Genomic DNA, 18,056 nt, shown 5'->3' with positions numbered 1-18,056 from the left:
GCCCCTCCAGAGCTGCTGCTGGAACAAGGAGTAGGAGCAAGGCACAGGTCTCTGTGCAGTCCCTAGACTGGCCAAAATCCAGCTGGATTTATTTCTGAGCTCCACAGGAGCTGGAATGTCACCCTGCCTGATGAGCAGGGGCCCTCTGATGATGATGTACCTGGGTGCAGGTGTCCAGCAGCTCCTGGGGGCTCTGGAGATAGCAGGGCAAGGGCAGTGGGGCAGGATGCTCTTCCCTGCCCTTGGAATGGCTCAAGGAATGGGGACAATGCTCTATTTGCAGGCTGTCAGGGGGGGCATGTGCTGGTTTTGGTGTGAACCATGCTAAATCCAGTCTGGCCACTAAACCTGATGTAACATCCTGAGAGTGGGGCCAAGACTTGGCAGAGAGGCTGCTGCACTGCCCTGCAGGTGTAGGACTGGCAGTGAACCCCTTTAAGCCACTAAATTCCATTCTCACTTGCAAATGGGCAGGTTGTCCCCTTGGAGTGTGTGAAGGTTCTCCCCCGGGGTTTTGGGGATGTCCCCCAGGAATGCTGAGGTTGAGAGGAGGAGAGGAACCCTCTGCCCACGTTGGGCTGAGTGAGTTACATCAACCTCTGCTTAATAAATGTTATTTTTTGCTGGCTTTAATATAATTGTTCCCAAAGGAGAGAACAAGATCCCCAAATTCCAGGAAATACCCCGTTTCAGTTTGGAAATCCCTGAATTCTTAGTGACCTTAAAAGTTTCCACTGCTGCGAGTGCAGAAGGAAAATTTCCCTTGGGAATCACAGCCAAGGCTCTGATCTGGGGGGAAGAGACACCAGGGAGTGCTGCCTTCATGTGAAGGAGAGACTAAACCAGGGATCAGAAAAGCTAATTTGGGAGAAAATCAACCTGGCTAGAATTCTGCTCCCATTAGATTAAAAAAAAACCAAAACCAAAAACTCTATTTGATTCCAGACAAATCAATTCAGCCAGTACTGGGCTCTGAGAGTGCCTGAGCCTCAGAGGTTGGAGTAGCCTGAGGATTATCTTGGTCTCCATCAGTGTAAACAATCCAGGAGCATTTTCAAGCAGTGATCACAGAGCTTTCAAATGATGATGAAAGGGAAGGAGGTGATTCAGATCTAACACCATTATGGGTCAGCTCCAGCGCTGGGAGGTTTTTATTTGTGGCTGCTGAGAACAGACAAGCCAATGTCTCTGTACCCACCTTTCCTGCCCATCCCAGGGCCACCAGCCCTCCCCTCCCCTCCCGATCCTCTGCTCCCCAGCCTGAATAACCTCAGCTGAGATGTGGCAAACTGCATATTTATGAATTAATTACTGCCTTTAGCAGCAATTACAAACCCAGACAAAATTATGCATCAATGGCCAAGTGAGCCAGGCACTGCTGGAGCTCTGTCAGGGAGGCCCAGGAAGGAATCTCAGTTCCAAGAAGTCAGGAATTAAGGAGAACTCTATTTCTCTGCTGCATTTTATTTCATAAATACATTTATATGATCTTATGTCTGTTGTAAATCCTGTTCAAGGGTATGTCAAGGAGGTGATAAATGAAGGTGTAGACCCTTGACAGCATCCTGAGGATCTGTTAGTGCCTGTCTGGGGGGCAGCAATGTCCTTCTCTGTGTTTCTGGGTACTCTCTACTCACGTGAAGGCAGAAGAATTCCATGAGCTGAGTGCTCAGCGAAGAGGAACTGCTTTTAATCCACCTCTGTTGTATCCTACCAGGAGAACATTAGGATTTATACCACCCTGTCACCGCACAAAGGCGTGCAGGGAGGGAGTTACACAGCAGAGATATCTGTGGGTAGAATTAATGGGGAGAGCAGTGTATTTGTGGGAAACATATCCTGACTGACACAATTACTTGGGGAAAATGAGAGCAAAATCAGACCAGACTCTCTTCTCTGTAAAAGTCAGTTCTGATCCAAAAATCCAACAGCCTGCAATTAACAGATTCTACACATTTTGTCCTGCTCTGGCTTAAAGCTGATGTGGTTTTGGCAGAGCCTTTCAGGCTGATGCTGACACCTAAATTATCAACCTCTCAACATCTGCCCTCTGAAAACCTGGCTCTGTTAGGGCAGCAATAAACCCCCAGACATTTCTCCCCAAATATTGGGCTGGTCACGATCTGGTGAAGGCAGTGTGATCCCAAGTGCCAGTGGGAAACCCAGGAATGCAAATTGGGCTTGAGGCAATGCAAAGCACCACCAGAATTTCAGAGCTGATCATCCCTGGCACATCTCAGTGCACAGGGACAGGCAGAGGAGCAGCCAAGGAGCTGAGAGGACTAAACCAGCCAGGAGCTTCCAACAGCAGCTGCTGAGGACAGGAGCTGGAGTCTGGGAAGACACCAGAGAAAAGAATCATGGAATTACAGAATCCTTCAGGCTGGAAAATCCCTCCCAGCCCAGGCAGTCCCAGCTGTGCCCGATGCCCACCTTGTCCCCAGCCCAGAGCACTCCGTGCCACCTCCAGCCCTTCCTTGGACACCTCCAGCCATGGGCACTGCAACCCTCCCTGGGCAGCCCCTGCCAAGGCCTGAGCACCCTTTCTGTGGAGAAATTCCTCCTGAAGTCTAAGGAAGGAAAATTCTTTTCCCATTCTCTCAGAGGGTCTGTAACTCATGAGCACAGACCTCTGTCCTGTACCTTCCTGCATCCAACCCTGCCCTGTGGTTATTTTAATTAACTCTCTCTGAATATTTTACCCTTTTCTTACCCTCATTTCTGTGCTCACAACTCCTGCAAAGTGGCCAGTGTTTCCACCCTCCTTTCTGTTTAAATCTCACAGATCTCATCATAACAGAACATCTTGCTGTAAGTGACAACTTGCAGTGGCTTATTTGTGCTTCAAGATTTTGATACCAGGCAAATTCTTCTGTGACACCCCAAATCCCCAATCGACTGGAAAATTGTGAAGAATGCAAAGGTGCAGATCACTGGGAATTCCTTTTTCCCCTCCATCATCCCCAGCCAAGTTTCAAACCCAGCTGACAAGTTGTGGGTGCTGTGCTGAGCAGAGCCAGCTCTGGTTACCTCTGTGCCTTTTTTATACCACTGCAAGCTGCAAGGACTTTAGGGAGAGTCCTTTAGGGAGGATGGTTTTTAAACAGATCCACTTTGGAATGCCCCAGTGCTGAGATACAATTCAACCAAATCTCCAAGCACAGAGCCTTTAAAATTATCTATAACTCTATCTTTTGAGGGGGGAAAATAAATTAATGAGTGTGCATGGGAGAGATAAATCATGGAGATAAGGATCATATATAAATCTACAGAAGCTACATAATTAGTGCACCAGAGATGTGGGATTCATCCTATTCTCCAGGTGAGGATGGAGGTGTGGGAGAGTGCTCCAGGTCAGGTCACCTCTGAAGGACTCTCCTCCTCCCTGCACACTGCTGTGCCCTGCAGGGAGCTCTGGGAGCATGGACACTGCATTCCCGGAGGACAGAACCACGAAACCCAGGAATGATGCCCCAGGCTGCATGGAGTACATGCTGGAGAGGTGTGGGATCCCCAGCAGGAGCTGCTCCAACCTACACCACACTTTAGTCCATCTAAAAATCCCCACAGCAGGCTCCTCGCTGGAAGTTGGCTCAGGAGAAGCCCCCCTGCTCCAGCCAGCTCAGATTTAACTCCAAAGACAAACCACAATGTCTTAGGAACACCTCACAGAAAGGTGCTTGGACAAGTCTGGGATAGTTTCCCAACTCAACACCAACGTGTTGCCTTTTCCCTGGATGGCCAAGCCGTGGGATTGCAGCAGTTCTGCTGAGTGGTGCCCACTTAAAGAGATAAATCTCAATTTATATTCATTTCTCAGAGTGATGCCAAGCACCAGCGGGCACAGCAAAGCCTGAACTGAAGCCTTGGCATGCTTTAAAGCCAATATTTCTATTTTCAGCCGAGTTTCTCCGGGAAGAGAGCTTCACATAATCATTCCACGACGCTGCCTTTTTGTCCTTCCCCCAAAATCCTTTGATAGCAGCATCAAAGCTATTAAGATGCAAATCACTTCAGGAAAGCTGCAGCCAAGATAGAGGAGAGCAATTCCCAAAGATCCCTATGAGGGGATGTGCTGCAGTTTCACTTCCTGGTCATTAAATGTAGGAAAATCCATGGAAAACCAGTTATTCCCAGTCTCCAGGGGAGAGACAGGCCCCCAGAGCCCAGTGAGGAGATGGGAATCACAAGGAGCCTGGAATTCACCTCTCCTTTTACTCAGAGCAAGACTTCCAGGTTCAGCAGCATTTCTCAGATCATCCACAAGGATGATCTCTCCCTGAAAATGGTTTTTAACAGGAATACACTGAGAAGAGATAAACAGACAAACATTTGATGCACTGATAGTGTTGTGGCATAGCTCCTATCACCTGGAATAAAGTAGGAAGGCTTTTAGGAAGGAATGCTATATCCTGCTTTTGTACCCATAAACTCTGGAATTTCCATCACTGTATTAAAACCTGAAATTCTCCCACTGTAAATATTTTTCCCTTTTCCCAGAGAGCATGGAAGACAGCTCTGAGAGCACCTCTGCAGTTCTTTTAAAGCCAGAGCCAGCCACTGCTGCAAACTCATCTCCCTCAGTCTAACTCCATCCACGAGACCTGTAGAGGGCAGTGGATAAAAGAAAATCAAGCACCAGAAAGAGCCATAGATGCTAAATACAAATTAAAAGGGAAAAAAAAAAAAAAAAAAAGAAAAAAGGATCTCATCTAAGGAGTTCCTCATATTGAAAAGCTTACAGGTAATTCCATGGATTAATGGATTACTGCAATGGGATTTTTCCAAGCCCAAATCCCGGGCTCTCTGGCAGATTGCACTGTCAGGCTTTACAGCAGAGCTTTTCCCTTGGGATTTACCTTTTTGTTTTTTCCAACAGGAATCTTGCACCTAAGCTGAAGTGTGCAGCTGGCCCTCCCACTGCCATGGTGCTCATGGGCAAACAAAACTTCCCCCTCCTCCACAGAAAACCACATTCAACCAAGGAACAGGGGAAACACAGCTGAGCAAAGCCAAGTGTTTACACAATATACAACAACGTGACAGGAGTGTTCAAATTAATATCAATTTAATATCAAACCAGCCAGGGCCCCGAGCACAAAGCAGCCTCCTGGACAACTCCTCTGTGGTTTTCAGGCACACTGCTAATAACTTCATTATCCATTTGGCATATAGAGTTAACTCATTACTGATGGAACATGTAAAAGCCAGGGTAAAACTCCAATTAGGCGCAGCAGATAAAAGCAGGACAGGACCCTTTCCCTTATCTTGCCCAGGAGAGCATTAATCAATACAGCTCGGGTGTTATGATCACCTCGTTTCTGCCGTGCTGCAGTAACTTCTCCCAGCTTTGTAAACCCCCTACAATCCCAAAATTGGCTCTGCAATCACCACGGGCAGAGCTCTCCATGCCCCGTTTATCCCTGGAATGCAGATCAGGATCAGAACCACCAGGAAAACCACCAGAAGAAGGGAGGGAAACAGGGGTTGAAAATGCGCGGAGGTGCTGGGGGGTGTTCCTGGAGGCAGCGCCGCGCTCGGCTCCTTCCAGAGCCCGCCTGAGTCACCGAGTTATAAATTGCCACTGCTCCCGAGGAGCCGGGGCTGACAATTCACTCTCACCTGCTGCGCTTTTTAACCTCGCTTGTGATGTTTTCATTTTTTTTCCTCCCCCTGCCAATCATCTCCTCTCTTTGCCATCAGTGTTTCCTATTGTATCAGTTCCCTCGGGTTTAAAAAGGCACGGAGAGCTAATGGCTGCTTTTGTACCGCACATTTGGGAAGAAAAACACTCACACGGACTTCTGAGCCTTCCTCATACATACTCTGGCACAGTGGCTGCAGTGTCCCAAAATGAGAGCCTGTAGGAATGAAAAATCGGGATGATGCTATTCATGCTCAGAGCGGAATGAAACAAAATCATTTTGCTATCATCTGTTATATAGATCTCTGTATGTCACAACAATGTGGGGACACATTTTGGAGGGGGTTTGCAGAGACTGGAGGAGTCTTTCTCCTGGGAGAAATCTGTTTTCAGTGATGGCACTCCTTCTCCAGAAAGGAGAAGGACATGGCAGAAAAATGAGGAAAAATCCCAAGTGAAAATAAAACACTGGTGCGAGCAGGAAAGAGCAGTAAGAATGGGTCATGGACATCAGTCCAAGGTTGGATTGGATGATCCTAGAGGTCTTTTCCAACATTAATGGTTCTGTGATATTGTGATTCAAAAAGTGACAACAACAAAATAAAAACAGATAGATGCAAGGCCTTGGAGTAGCACCTTTGGATGGAAACAGCACTGGGGAGATCAGAAATATTGTTGTGACTTCATCAGGCATGGAAGGTGCCCACAGCCACATCCAAACCCACACCCACAGCTACATCCTGATTCACCTGTTCAGTCCCAGCCCACTCCAGGGAGGAGGGACCCCCTGTCTCTGGAGGAAAGCACTGCCCGTGGCACTTTCCTCACACAGACCAGCTCACACTGCCTCCCCCAGCCCGGCTGGATCGTGCTCCCGTTTGGCAGGAGGCTGTTCCTGTCTCTCCATGCAGCCTGTGTTCCAGACTCTCAGTCACACCTAAGTGCTCTCCAACCAGACCACAGCCAAGTCCAGCTGGGAAATTCTCCCAACCACAGTGAGAGGTTGGATCTTCCCACAATGAAAATGAATCCTCGGGTGCATCATCTCAAAGACCAAATCTCCTGCTCAGGGGTGAGCCAGCGGCTCCCTGGCCCAGATCAAGAGGCTTCAGCTAAAGCCAGGCAGAATTAAAGCCTGCTCTGCAAGCAGCCAGCCCAGCAGCTGGGATAACCCTAATTTTCCTGTCTCTGCCACAGGAAAATGACCATGGAATTGAATACGAATGAAGAGAAGCTGGATTCTTTAAAGAAACCATTTGCTTGTGGTTTGCTCCTCTGGGAGTGATCCAAATGCAGTGCTGAAGCTCTCTCCAGCATTCCTGTGACAGAGGTTTTCATTTTAACCAAAGGAGTTGCCAGGAAATTTAATCCACATACACCAGAGGTTAACGTCCAAAAAGGAGACAGAGGAGTCCTGGAACTTAATCTGAATAAACAGAGAGGCCATGGGGCATTCCCCTGGGGTCTCTCAAACTTTTGGAGGATGCAGCCTCCTTTTTATCCTAATTTCCCAGGTGCATGTCCCTCTCTCTTTCCCCACTGGATGAGGTATTTGAGACTTTCTGAAACACCTAATACCTGAAACACCTAACACCTAAGACCCCTTTCTAATGTATAACCCCCCCTTTTGTCTTTCCTTGTGTCACTCAGTGGAATTCTTTATGGAATTTATGGTTCTTCTCATAATTTCTTTCATCTCTCAATATCTAGTTTTATTTATCAGCAGACCCACAGTTTGTTTGCAAAGACAAATCTCTCATTCCATTTATCAATCAGTGGGATCCTTCTCATTGTTTCTTTTATTTCTTGGTATCTAGTTTTATTCACCAGCAGAGCCACACTTTGTTTGTACAGACAAGTCCCTCATTCCTTTCAGAGTCAATATAACGAGACAGGTCTCACACAAAAACTCCAGTTTGGTCAAAGCACAAACCCAGAGCAGGGATGCTGCACAAATCATTCTCAGTGGTGATGCTGCAGCTGAGGGCACTGGCAGCTCTCAGCCTTTGCTTCCCCTGCCTGGACACTCCTGCTGTGTCTGTGACCTTGTGAAATCGCTGTCTGGGGAGAAGGGAAGGTCTCTGCTAGGAAATGTGAGCATTTGCTATGATTTATCATTTCCACCTGCTCATAAAAACAATTATTTTAAATTATGTAGGATGGGGATGATAACTGCGAAGAACAAAACCCGAAACCTCAGAGGTATTTGTTTCATTTTATGGCCTCTCACCTTCAAATTTCTTGACCATATGGTTATGCAGAAAACTTGGTAAAATCAATACTCTATCAACAAAATAGTGCAGCAGCAGGAAATCATTTGGCTCCTTAGGCCACTGGTAAATGAGGCAGGGTTTTATGAATGTAATGTTAATATTCAGACAGGGAGGTAAGCCACTCAAAAATAAACACATTTAATCCAAAGACTTCTACAAACAATCCCAAATCTATTTTCATTCTCTCATTAGCAAGTACACTGAGAAGCTCCTGGCAAGCACTGCAATTTGTTTTAGCTCATTATAATAGCTCATTAAAAATAGAAATAAAAAACTTGGAATATCCAAGCTAACTTAATGGCAACAGGGGAAAGCTTCAGTCCCCACCATCAGCTCTGCTGCTCTCCAACTTTAATTGGAGCAAAATAAACTTGTGTCTTCCTACACTACAATTTACAAGCGAAAGTGAAATCCCTGTGTTTGAAATTGTCTGGGTACATGGTGAAGTTTGTTTAAAATCTTTGGAGAGATATTTAAATATATCCACTGTTTGGGATAGTCTACGTGGTTTTTTGGTTTGGAGGTTTTTTTCCCTCAGAAGAAAAGCAGTGGAATTTGATCATTGCCTGAGTCTGGATTCACTCCAGCTGAATTTCCCCTGATTTCAGGCAGAAGTGGAATTTCCCCTCTCTCTCCAAACAGGCCCAATGTCCTTAAGAAGTTGCCTGTGCCCTGAAGTGGCTCTTAGGAGTTTAACAGTGGCTTTAAATCAGTTCTGCTCAAGGCAATTTTTTCTTTTTCAGTCAGTGCTCGTTCTTAGTCTATTTTTCATCAACTAGAAAACAGAGGATAATTAAGAGAAAACATTGCCATCAATCAACAAGAAAACGAAAAAAAGAATAAAAACTTTGTACCTAAATGAAGGCATTTCACAATTTCAAACCACAAGAATTTAACTCAGTTACATTCAGATTTCTGTTCCTATTTTGCTTTAAAATGACAGATTTTTGCCCGAACCAGAAACCCTGCACACACAGTTGTTGTTTTCCATGACTCCAGCACAAGCAGCTCCTCCTGCCCTTCCCAGGCATGGGAGAGGGGCAGGTCAACCACTTTTTCAAGAGCAGCAGGAAATTCACCTGGAACAGTCTGGGAGGGGCAAGGAAGTCCAACCCTCCTTTTGCACTTTTCTGAACAAAGCAATGCGGCTGACCAAAAAAAAAAAAAAAAAAAAAAAAAAAAAAAAAAAAAAAAAAAAAAAATAGGAGCAAGAAATATCAATTGCACTCACACTGAAATTAGGATTCAATAGAATAATAGAATCATTCAGGATGAAAAAGACCTCCAAGGTTATCAATTCCAGTTTTGGACTGAATACCACCACGCCTACTCAGTTTTTGAACAAAGGGTGATTTAGATGAAACTGGGAAAATGTCAGTATCCAATGTCAGTAAATTAATTTATTTAAAACTCTATTGTAAGAGAGAGAATTTGCTTTCCTTTTCAATGTCTCTCCCTTTCACCATTCCAATTTTCCTGCTTAAGTCTTCTCTGAGGTCCTGCTGAAGTGATGACAGGGACAAAAGGGACAGTCAGGAAGGAGGCAAAATGCAAGAAGGGTTAGGAAGACAGAAGTATTGCACAGATGGATTGGTTGGATTTGTAGCTCCAGCAGTTTTTCAGCTCTAGGAATATGGAGGAATGGAATTACCCCTTGGGTTAATATTCTACAACCTGTAAAAACCCCAGGGTATTTTAAATTCATTTTATATGAGCAGTACTTGAAATCTGTAATGGGTCTGTAAACCTATCTAACAGCAAGATCCAGCTACATTATTAACACCCAAAGTGTCAGGTTTTGATGAATTTCCATATAATTGGAAGCTGAATAATCAAGAATTTAATTTTATTTAATGCAACAAGTCAATAATAAACTCACAAATATGGCTATGAATTAATCCCACTTCATCCCATGACCACTTTTGTCTCTTGGGCAATCCTTTGATTTATTCTTAGAAGTTTTTCCTTAAAACAGTTTCATCACCACCTTTGGCCATTTGTTGTGTTCATTTACTCCTTCAATGACAGAAGTGAAACTCTTTTTCTCACACTCTCAGGAGATTTTAGTGCCCTTTGAGAAATCTTGCACTGATCCCAAATAAGCAGAGTGGGAATCTTAATGGAATAAATTGCCTAACCCTTGACACATGCTTGGACCCCAACTCCTCATCTACACCATAGTGAAATTCAATTTATAAAACATTCCTGCTAGAAATAAACTAATTTATTAAATGCAGTACCACACATTATTATATGTAAAGCACATTTAAGTGAAAAACGCTGATGTGAAAAAGTAATTTTGTCTGCAATTTTTCCTCGTAGTGAAACAGAAGCGTGCATGGAAATTATCCCAAGCAAATCTCTCAGCTCCATCCCTCTGATCATCTTGGTGGCTCCCCTGGATTCGCTCCAAAATGACCACTTTTCAGTTTTCTCTTTCCTTTCTGTTGTCATAACAACTGTAGGTCTCGTGTCTTTCTGGAGATGGGCCTCTCATTTATCCCCGAGTTCCAAAGCCTCTGGAAGGTGACACAGGGCCGTGGAGGGGGTTGGTTCAGACTCTGCTGATGTTACCCTGAAAATCTCATCTCTGAGGAGGCAGCTCTTCCTTTCCAGCTGGCCCTGGCTGCAGAGGGCACAGGTTTCTCTGGAGGACAGCAATGACACGTTCAGTGCATTACTCAGGCAGGAATTGAGTTACTGCTCTTCCAAGCTTGGCTTTTGACTTGCCTGTCAAGCACACAGCATCTCATAAAAGGCACTGGGCTGTTTCACTGTGCTGACTTGCAGCTCTCAGGCACTGGAGGAGATGGGATTGGCTTTGCCTTGATGTTCAGGAAGGAGGCTTGCCAACAATTTTGAACCAGATGAATAAACATGTGTTCTGAAGGCTCTTTTTCTACAAATCTAATAACGAGTTTCAGGGGTTGAGGTGAGAACAGGGGAGAGTTTGGATAAATCAAAGTGTAGGAATGTCCCAGGAGGGTCTAATGTGTATCTAGCAAATGTTCTAAGCATTACAGCACTTCTTTTCTGACTGTAACAAGGCAAGGGCTAAGAGTTGGTGGATCAGTCCTGGTAAGAGTTCCAGGCTACCTTTGGAATTAATTTCAGGTATGATCTCAATCCCTGTCTTACAAAATGACAGGCATGATGCAGAGCCTGGCATCACCCACTTGGTGAAGGGACAAAGCCCAGAACACACCCCAAATAACACAAAACCCCAAATAACTCAAAACCAGTCCAAGGCAATGCTCCAAAAGGGTTTGAAGAGGGAGTAGAGTGTGAAGGCTTCATCCCTGAAAAGTCTGTGTCCCAGGCCAGGCCATGCCAGGTAAATCCTGCAGAGGGACAGGCAGCAAGGGCAGCACTCTCACACTCACAGGCCATGAGCAGAGCAGGGGGAAGGGTTGTCCACCAGAGCAGCAAACCTGGAGCCTTGTGCAGGCCCTGCCCAGAGGGGTGAAATGCTCCCACGTCTGCCTTCCAATGTGTGCAGTTCCAGAATATCCCATTCCAAGTCTGCTGGGATGCAGGAGGGCAGGATGCTCTGCCTCAGCTCCAGAGTGATTTGGAGGAGCTCCAGTACAGAGCAGCCTGTGTGTGCTGAAGAACAAGAGAGCCCAAGGAATGTTTCTGGGAGCCCTCTCCAAGTAAGGACTCAAAGTCTGCAGTGACCATGCAGGATTCCGAAGCTGAGTCTTTCCCAGTCAGCACCACTTTATAAACAGCCGTGTTTAAAGCAACACTGAATTAGCCACTGGTCCTTGAGGGCCAGAAGCACAAAATAAGCTGGGAAGCTTCTAGACAAAAAGTTTCATCTTCCCAGAACAGCAGTGTGGGAGTAACATCTTGCCTGTATCTCCAAGATCTGCTAATGGGAAGATGGAGAATCACACAGCACAAGGTTGTTCAGAAGGGTCACACTGCCATCCTACAGCTCCCATCTCTGCCCTGGAGCAGGGGAGGGCTGGAGCTGTGCCAGGGCAGGCTCGGGCTGGAGATCAGGGAAAGGTTCTTCCCCAGAGGGTTCTGGGCACTGCCCAGGGAATGAGCACGGCCCCGAGGCTGCCAGAGCTCCAGGAGCGTTTGGACAACGTTCTTAGGCATGGGATGGGATTGTTGGGATGTCTGGGCAGGGCCAGGAGCTGGACTAGATGATCCCTGTGGATCCCTTCCCATTCAGGTTACTCCACAATAATACATCGATCTGCTCCTGCCCAGACCAGATTCCTAAAGATTTTGGAAGGAGCTTTGACTCAGCCAAGAACAAGGAGTGTGGGCAGTTGTTGCTGTTGTGGCCAGAGCCAACCATGCAGAACCATGGATGAAATCCAGGGCCTTCAAAGGAAGAAATAAAGAAAAAAAAACCCTAAACCTTCATTTTTCTCACTTCTCTGTATCAGATGCTTGTACATCTTGATTAGAATTCAGGATGACTCATATTCCACGGCCCTTCTAAGCCCTAAAATACTACCACCACACAGAGTTGCTTGCAAAGATGCTCTAAGGCATGGTGAGCAAAATCCCCAATAGGAATTTTCGTCCTCTTTATTCAAATAAATTTTAACTCTTTTCCTTTCCAGACCTCGAGACTGATACATAACAGCAGCCACTATTTAAATTAGGTGGCTACAGTGAGTTTCTGTGATGTACTGCCCATTATTTTAAATTAAACCAAGAAAATGTGGACTCTTATCACAACTATTGAACGCAGTTTTCCTTCCCTGTCGATTTACATCCAAATAACCAACTTATCAACCTGCAAATGTCAACCTGCACTGAGGCAAGGAGGTGTGAAGCTCTTAAGCAGACATTCTCCTTAGGACCTAAAAGGTCAGTGTGCATGTTATTTATTCTTCCTGGGGAAAGATTCTACTCTTAAATCAGGGAAGGCTTTTACACTATCCACAGAAATAATAACAGAAGGCTTTAAGAAAAGACCAGCCCCAGCCTAAATCAAAAAAGAATCTTCAAAAGGATTCATTTTTTTAACCTACAGACAGAAATATATCCTGAGAATAAAATCAAGAATGGAAGAGCATTGTCCTCCAAGGAGTGTCCAGGCACAAGCCCAGGTTTGGATTCTGCTCCTCTTGAGGGAGTCAAAACTGCCAAATCCACTCTGACTTCCACACAGGAATGTCTCTGACTGGCACCTCTTTTCCACCAACTTTAAATACCCTTAAACCCCATCCTCCCCTGGTTTTGGCTGGGATAGAGTTAAACCACAACACAAACTTGTATTTCTCTGTTTGACTCCTCTTCCTGGAAACCCCAATAACCACTAATTTTATAATGAAATGGCATTATGGCAAAGGCAATCCTGCTGCCTGGCTGGCTCCCACTGTCATGATCAACACTGCAATCAAACATTTTGTTCCTCATGGCATTGTCTTAGTGCAGAAGATTGAGACAGGATGGTGAAAATAAGGAAAATTTGTGGCTGGAGAAATCAAGCTCCAGGGTTAGCTGGGGAGACAGATGAAATAAGGAAACAGCACTGCACTAAAACACCATTTTTAATGTGCCAGAACCACTGCTTTGAGGGGAGAAACAGCAGCAATGCAGCTCCAGCAGCAAAATTTATCAAAATAATCCTAATTTCTGAAGAATAAACTCATTATTGTTGCAACAGAGGACGGTCTTACCCTTAAGCTTCCTTGAACCCACTGGATGGGCTTTAAGGTCTCTTCCAGCCCAAACCTTGAGTGATTCTGTGATTTCTGCCCTATTTTACCCTTTCCTTTGCTTTTTTTTTTTTTTTTTTGCATCCCAGCTCTGCTGTTGCACATTACCAAGAAAATATCTGTATATGTCGTGTTCCAGCTCTCACAAACCACGAGGAAAGTACTGTCATTAAAGAAACCAATTTAGAAGCCCATGTTATTAAATAAATGCTTCCTGATAAACATCCTGATAGGGGCTTGATGCAAGAGGGAAGTTGCTGGCAAATGTGTCTCATAAACCAGTGGTTTCACATTAATTAACAGAGAAAGGAGAAGGCTTTGCATTTCCTTATGCCAAAAACCAGTGTGAAGAAGTTACTTTAAACAACTTCAGCTCGTTAGTGAAACCTTGGGTCTTGTGAATTCACCTGGCTTGATTAAAAAGATGGGTTCTGTAAAATCTGTGATGCATCACTGAAGTGATTTGATGTAGTAAAAGGCTCTGCCTTTTTGGTCTCTGGTTTCTGGCAATTTGGGTGATCTGGGAATCAGACATTCACACTCTGCACAACTCCTGACAGGAGGGGACAGCCAGGGGGGGTCGGGCTGTGCTCCCAGGGAACAGGGACAGGACAAGGGCAAACGGCCTCAGGCTGGGCCAGGGGAGGCTCAGCTTGGGCAGCAGCAGGAATTTGTGCATGGAAAGGGAGCTCAGGCCTTGGCAGGGGCTGCCCAGGGCAGTGGTGGTGTTCCCATCCCTGGAGGTGTTAAAGAAACACGTGGATGTGGCACTTGAAGATTTGGTTAGTGGTGAACACAGTGGTGGTGGTGGTTGACGGCTGGACCTGATGATCCCCAAACTAACTCTTGGACAGTACCAGGGAGAGAAAAATCACTGTTCAAACAACCAGTTCTGCAAAGTTTTTGCTCTTTCCTGGAGTCCCAACATTCCTTTTGTCCCAGAGGCTCTGACTCCCTCTCAGCTGATCCCACTGCAGGCTGCTCCATCCCTTCCAACCCACTGGGAATGCAGGGACTGTCTGTCTGCTGCTCTGAGCAATCCAGAACAGGTTACACATCCCCTGCATTATTTATACTGGCTACTTACAAGTTGATTTTTATGTGTTTAAAGTTTCCATCTGTAGGTTCTGGCTCCATTTCAAAATCTCCCCCCTTCCACTGTGTTCTAATGGATATCTGTTCTCTGGGAACATCTGTTGTTAATGGGCCCTGTTAGATGTAACAGTGACACCTTTTTGCATCTTATTACATGCACACAGTTTTCCAAATGCTACAGCTTCCTTTCATGGTAAAACAACAACAACAAGAAGAAAAAAATAGTTTCAAGTCCTGATGAGCTTTTTATTCCCAACAAAAATGTTGGGAATGCAATGAGAGACCTCAGTATAGGGAAATATCTTCCACTGCTTAATTTATTAAATTATTAAAACCAAGTTGATGAAAATATATTGGCTCACATGACTAAGGATCTCCTGTTCATTCCATTCTTTTAAATCTGCCTCTTTTATTCTTTCACTGAACCCTTTTACAAGAGTCAGAGGTCTCCATCAGATTATTTCTATAATTAAGATGTATTAAAATGGCACTTTAGAGTGGACTTGGAGACTCACAGCATCTGCACTGTGTATGGCTCCAAACATTTTAGATCCTAACCGATCTAACCTCAGTGTCCTGAACAAAAATCCACCCTGCTGCATCCAAGTGTCACCATCCAGCCCCTGAGGGAAGGATTTATCCATGTAGAGATGTCCATGTGGCAGCAGGAAGGCCTCAGCAGGCTGTGGGTGAGTGGGAGCCATTTGTTCTCCAGCTCCCACTGCTCGTGCAGCCTTTGTCACATTATGATCTTCAGGAGATGAGCTGGAAAGGCTCCAAAATTATAGAATATCAGGGGAAAAGTGGAGGAGGTGTGACTGACATGGAATACATCCCATGAAAACATCCCTAAGACCTTACCAGACCCATTGGGTTACGGAGGAAGGGAAGCATCCCAGAAATCAAGCAATTGTCAAATCAGAAAGTCTTCCTGGACTCCTGAGGCAACTTGTGGAGTCCCAGGGCAGAGGAACCATCAACAATGGCATTGCTGGATAAGAGCAAATACAGCTGACAGATCGCTCAGGTTTGTTTCTTCAAAGCCTGGGGACAGTCACAAACTGGGGGCCCACCTCTCGCTCCTGGAGGCTGTTCCTGAGAACTGCAGGTGGGCCTGCACTCAGAATTCTCATCCCTTCCCTACTTGAAAAGCGTGGCTTTGTGTCCCAGCTGTGTTTGAAAAGCCCTTTGGGAATTCCACTGCTTAGCAGTTCTTTCCCCAGTTTCCAGTTTAAACATACTTAGGACACACTTTAGCCCACCAGCCTTTCCAGCTGGATTACCAGCTTCTATTCCCTTGCTGATATCTGGACCCTCAATGTGTTGTTAAAAATGAAACATCTCTATTTTACTGGGAAAGGAACTGGATCCCGATCAGTTCTGTCCCAGGGAAGAGGAAGGGAGGCACACCAGGCCATGCCTCATCCTTCTCTGCACTCTCGTTTTTAATAGACTTCATCTGATGACAGCCAACGCAACCACACGCACGTGAGTGAGCCTTGGGCAACTGGACAAACTTGTCTACTCACCAGACACAGCCTGAAACCCCCTGCAGCTCTGTGGGATTTTTTAGGAGCTCCATCACCAGTGGTTCCTTGCTCCTCCCATTTTAAGCCCCAGGAAAAGCTACACACAGCCCCTTCACTGGGGAGTCCATCAAAAATTAGAAACCAGAAATTCCTCCCTGACAGAAGCAGCCCCTAAGGAAGAGCAGAGATATTCATCCCATGAGACAATTTCCAACTTCCAGAACTAAAGCTAACAAGGAACAGGTTTCCCAGAGAAGCTGTGGCTGTCCCTGGATCCCTGGAAGGGTTCCAGGCCAGGCTGAACAGGGCTTGGAGCAGCCTGGGTTGGTGGAAGGTGTCCCAGCCCATGGCAGTGGCTTGGAATGGAATGGGCTTTGAAGTCCTTCCCAACCTAGGCTGTCCTGGGATGAGTCCTTGGTGATGATTCTGGGAGAGGCATCTTTTGTATTTTACAGCTCTTGGCTGGTGAGTGGCGATGTCCAGCTCAGCACTCATCACCCGTGGGTGCAATTTTTGTCCTTCCCTTTGCATCCACCTCTGGATGGTTTCACCTCTGGCCACTGCCTTGCCCAGCAGTTAATCCTGCCTCAATCCTGTTGCAGTTTTCCACAGTCAGCACTCAGCTCCAGTGCTCTGGAGGAAGCCCTGACAGCACACCCTGTGTCTTTCGCAGCTCATTTATCAGTTGAGTATCACAGGTTTGTGCAGATTCCTTGGAGACCGTGCTGCTGTCATCCTCTCACTCAGGAAACTGCTCAGTTACTCCAACCTTCTGTTTCCTATCCTTTGACCAATTTTTTCACTGATGTGTGGAGCATTCCTTTTCTTTCTCATCCTTTTGGCTTTAATCCCAAATCCTCAGAGGGCTGGGAACACAGCATAGCACACTCGTGATGATCTACTCCCCTTCCACTGATGAGGACCCATTTCTGGGTTCATTTGCTCCTTTTAACTATCAGCTTGGGATCAGTCTGGGGAAGCTCCTCTGCAGGTGGGGTTGTGCTAACATTTCCCATCCCTGGCAGTGTCCCAGGCCAGGCTGGACAGGGCTTGGAGCAGCCTGGGAGAGTGGAAGGTGTCCCTGCCCCTGGAACTGGAAGAACTCCCTGTGGAGCTCCCCTTGGGAGGGCTCTGCCTCCACCTCTGTCCCAGAGGCCGAGCTGCTGCAGTTCCCCATCCCTGATGGAGGTTTCCTGCCTCAAGGAACAGCACTGCTCACTTAGAGCCTGAGATCCACCCTGGCTTGGTTCCATCTTTTGGTTTGTTTGGGGACTTTGGGAGGGGAGGAGGCAGATGGGCTGGTTCCACGAAAATCAGTTCCAAGGCTGCTACAATAACCCACTTCTTGCTAGTCTGGCACCTTCCTCCTACTCCCCAGGCAAGGTTGGCTTCACACCTGCACCGATTCGTACTTGATGGAAGCAGGTTCAGAACTCGATATTTTAGATCTAAAATTTTATTTATTCTGTCTTTATAACATACCTAGGCTCTGAACTATTTAGAGTAAATTTCAGCTCTTGGAAGAACAGGTGTCCTGGCAAATTCTGAAGTTGTGAAAACTTCAGCTACATTCTACAACCAAACACTTCCTCTAAAATGAAGCTGAACTTCCATATGCTAAAACTCTTGTTTTGTTTACAGCAGCCCCCCCACTCTTAGTCTCTAAGACAATGGCTTAGTATTATTATTAAATTTTATGCTGCATTTGTTCTACTAATCCACAAAGTCAACAAAATTCTTTTGTGTAATTCTTGTGTCCTTCACAGTATTACAGGAGTTTCAAAACCTGCATCAAAACCTTGTGCCAAGGTCACTAAAGGAGTGT

At 45.8% G+C, this 18,056-nt stretch overlaps 1 protein-coding gene across 1 annotated transcript in view; it reads right to left on the bottom strand.

The window, feature by feature from the left end:
• PCDH15 (protocadherin related 15) overlaps positions 1-18,056 on the bottom strand; it is a 640,425-nt gene that overhangs the window by 366,617 nt on the left and 255,752 nt on the right. The window lies entirely within an intron of this gene.

This window comes from Prinia subflava, chromosome 9 (assembly GCF_021018805.1).
Source record: "Prinia subflava isolate CZ2003 ecotype Zambia chromosome 9, Cam_Psub_1.2, whole genome shotgun sequence".
NCBI lineage: Eukaryota > Metazoa > Chordata > Aves > Passeriformes > Cisticolidae > Prinia > Prinia subflava.
Note: the sequence above shows the minus strand (reverse complement) of the source record. Positions and strands in the feature narration are given on the sequence as shown.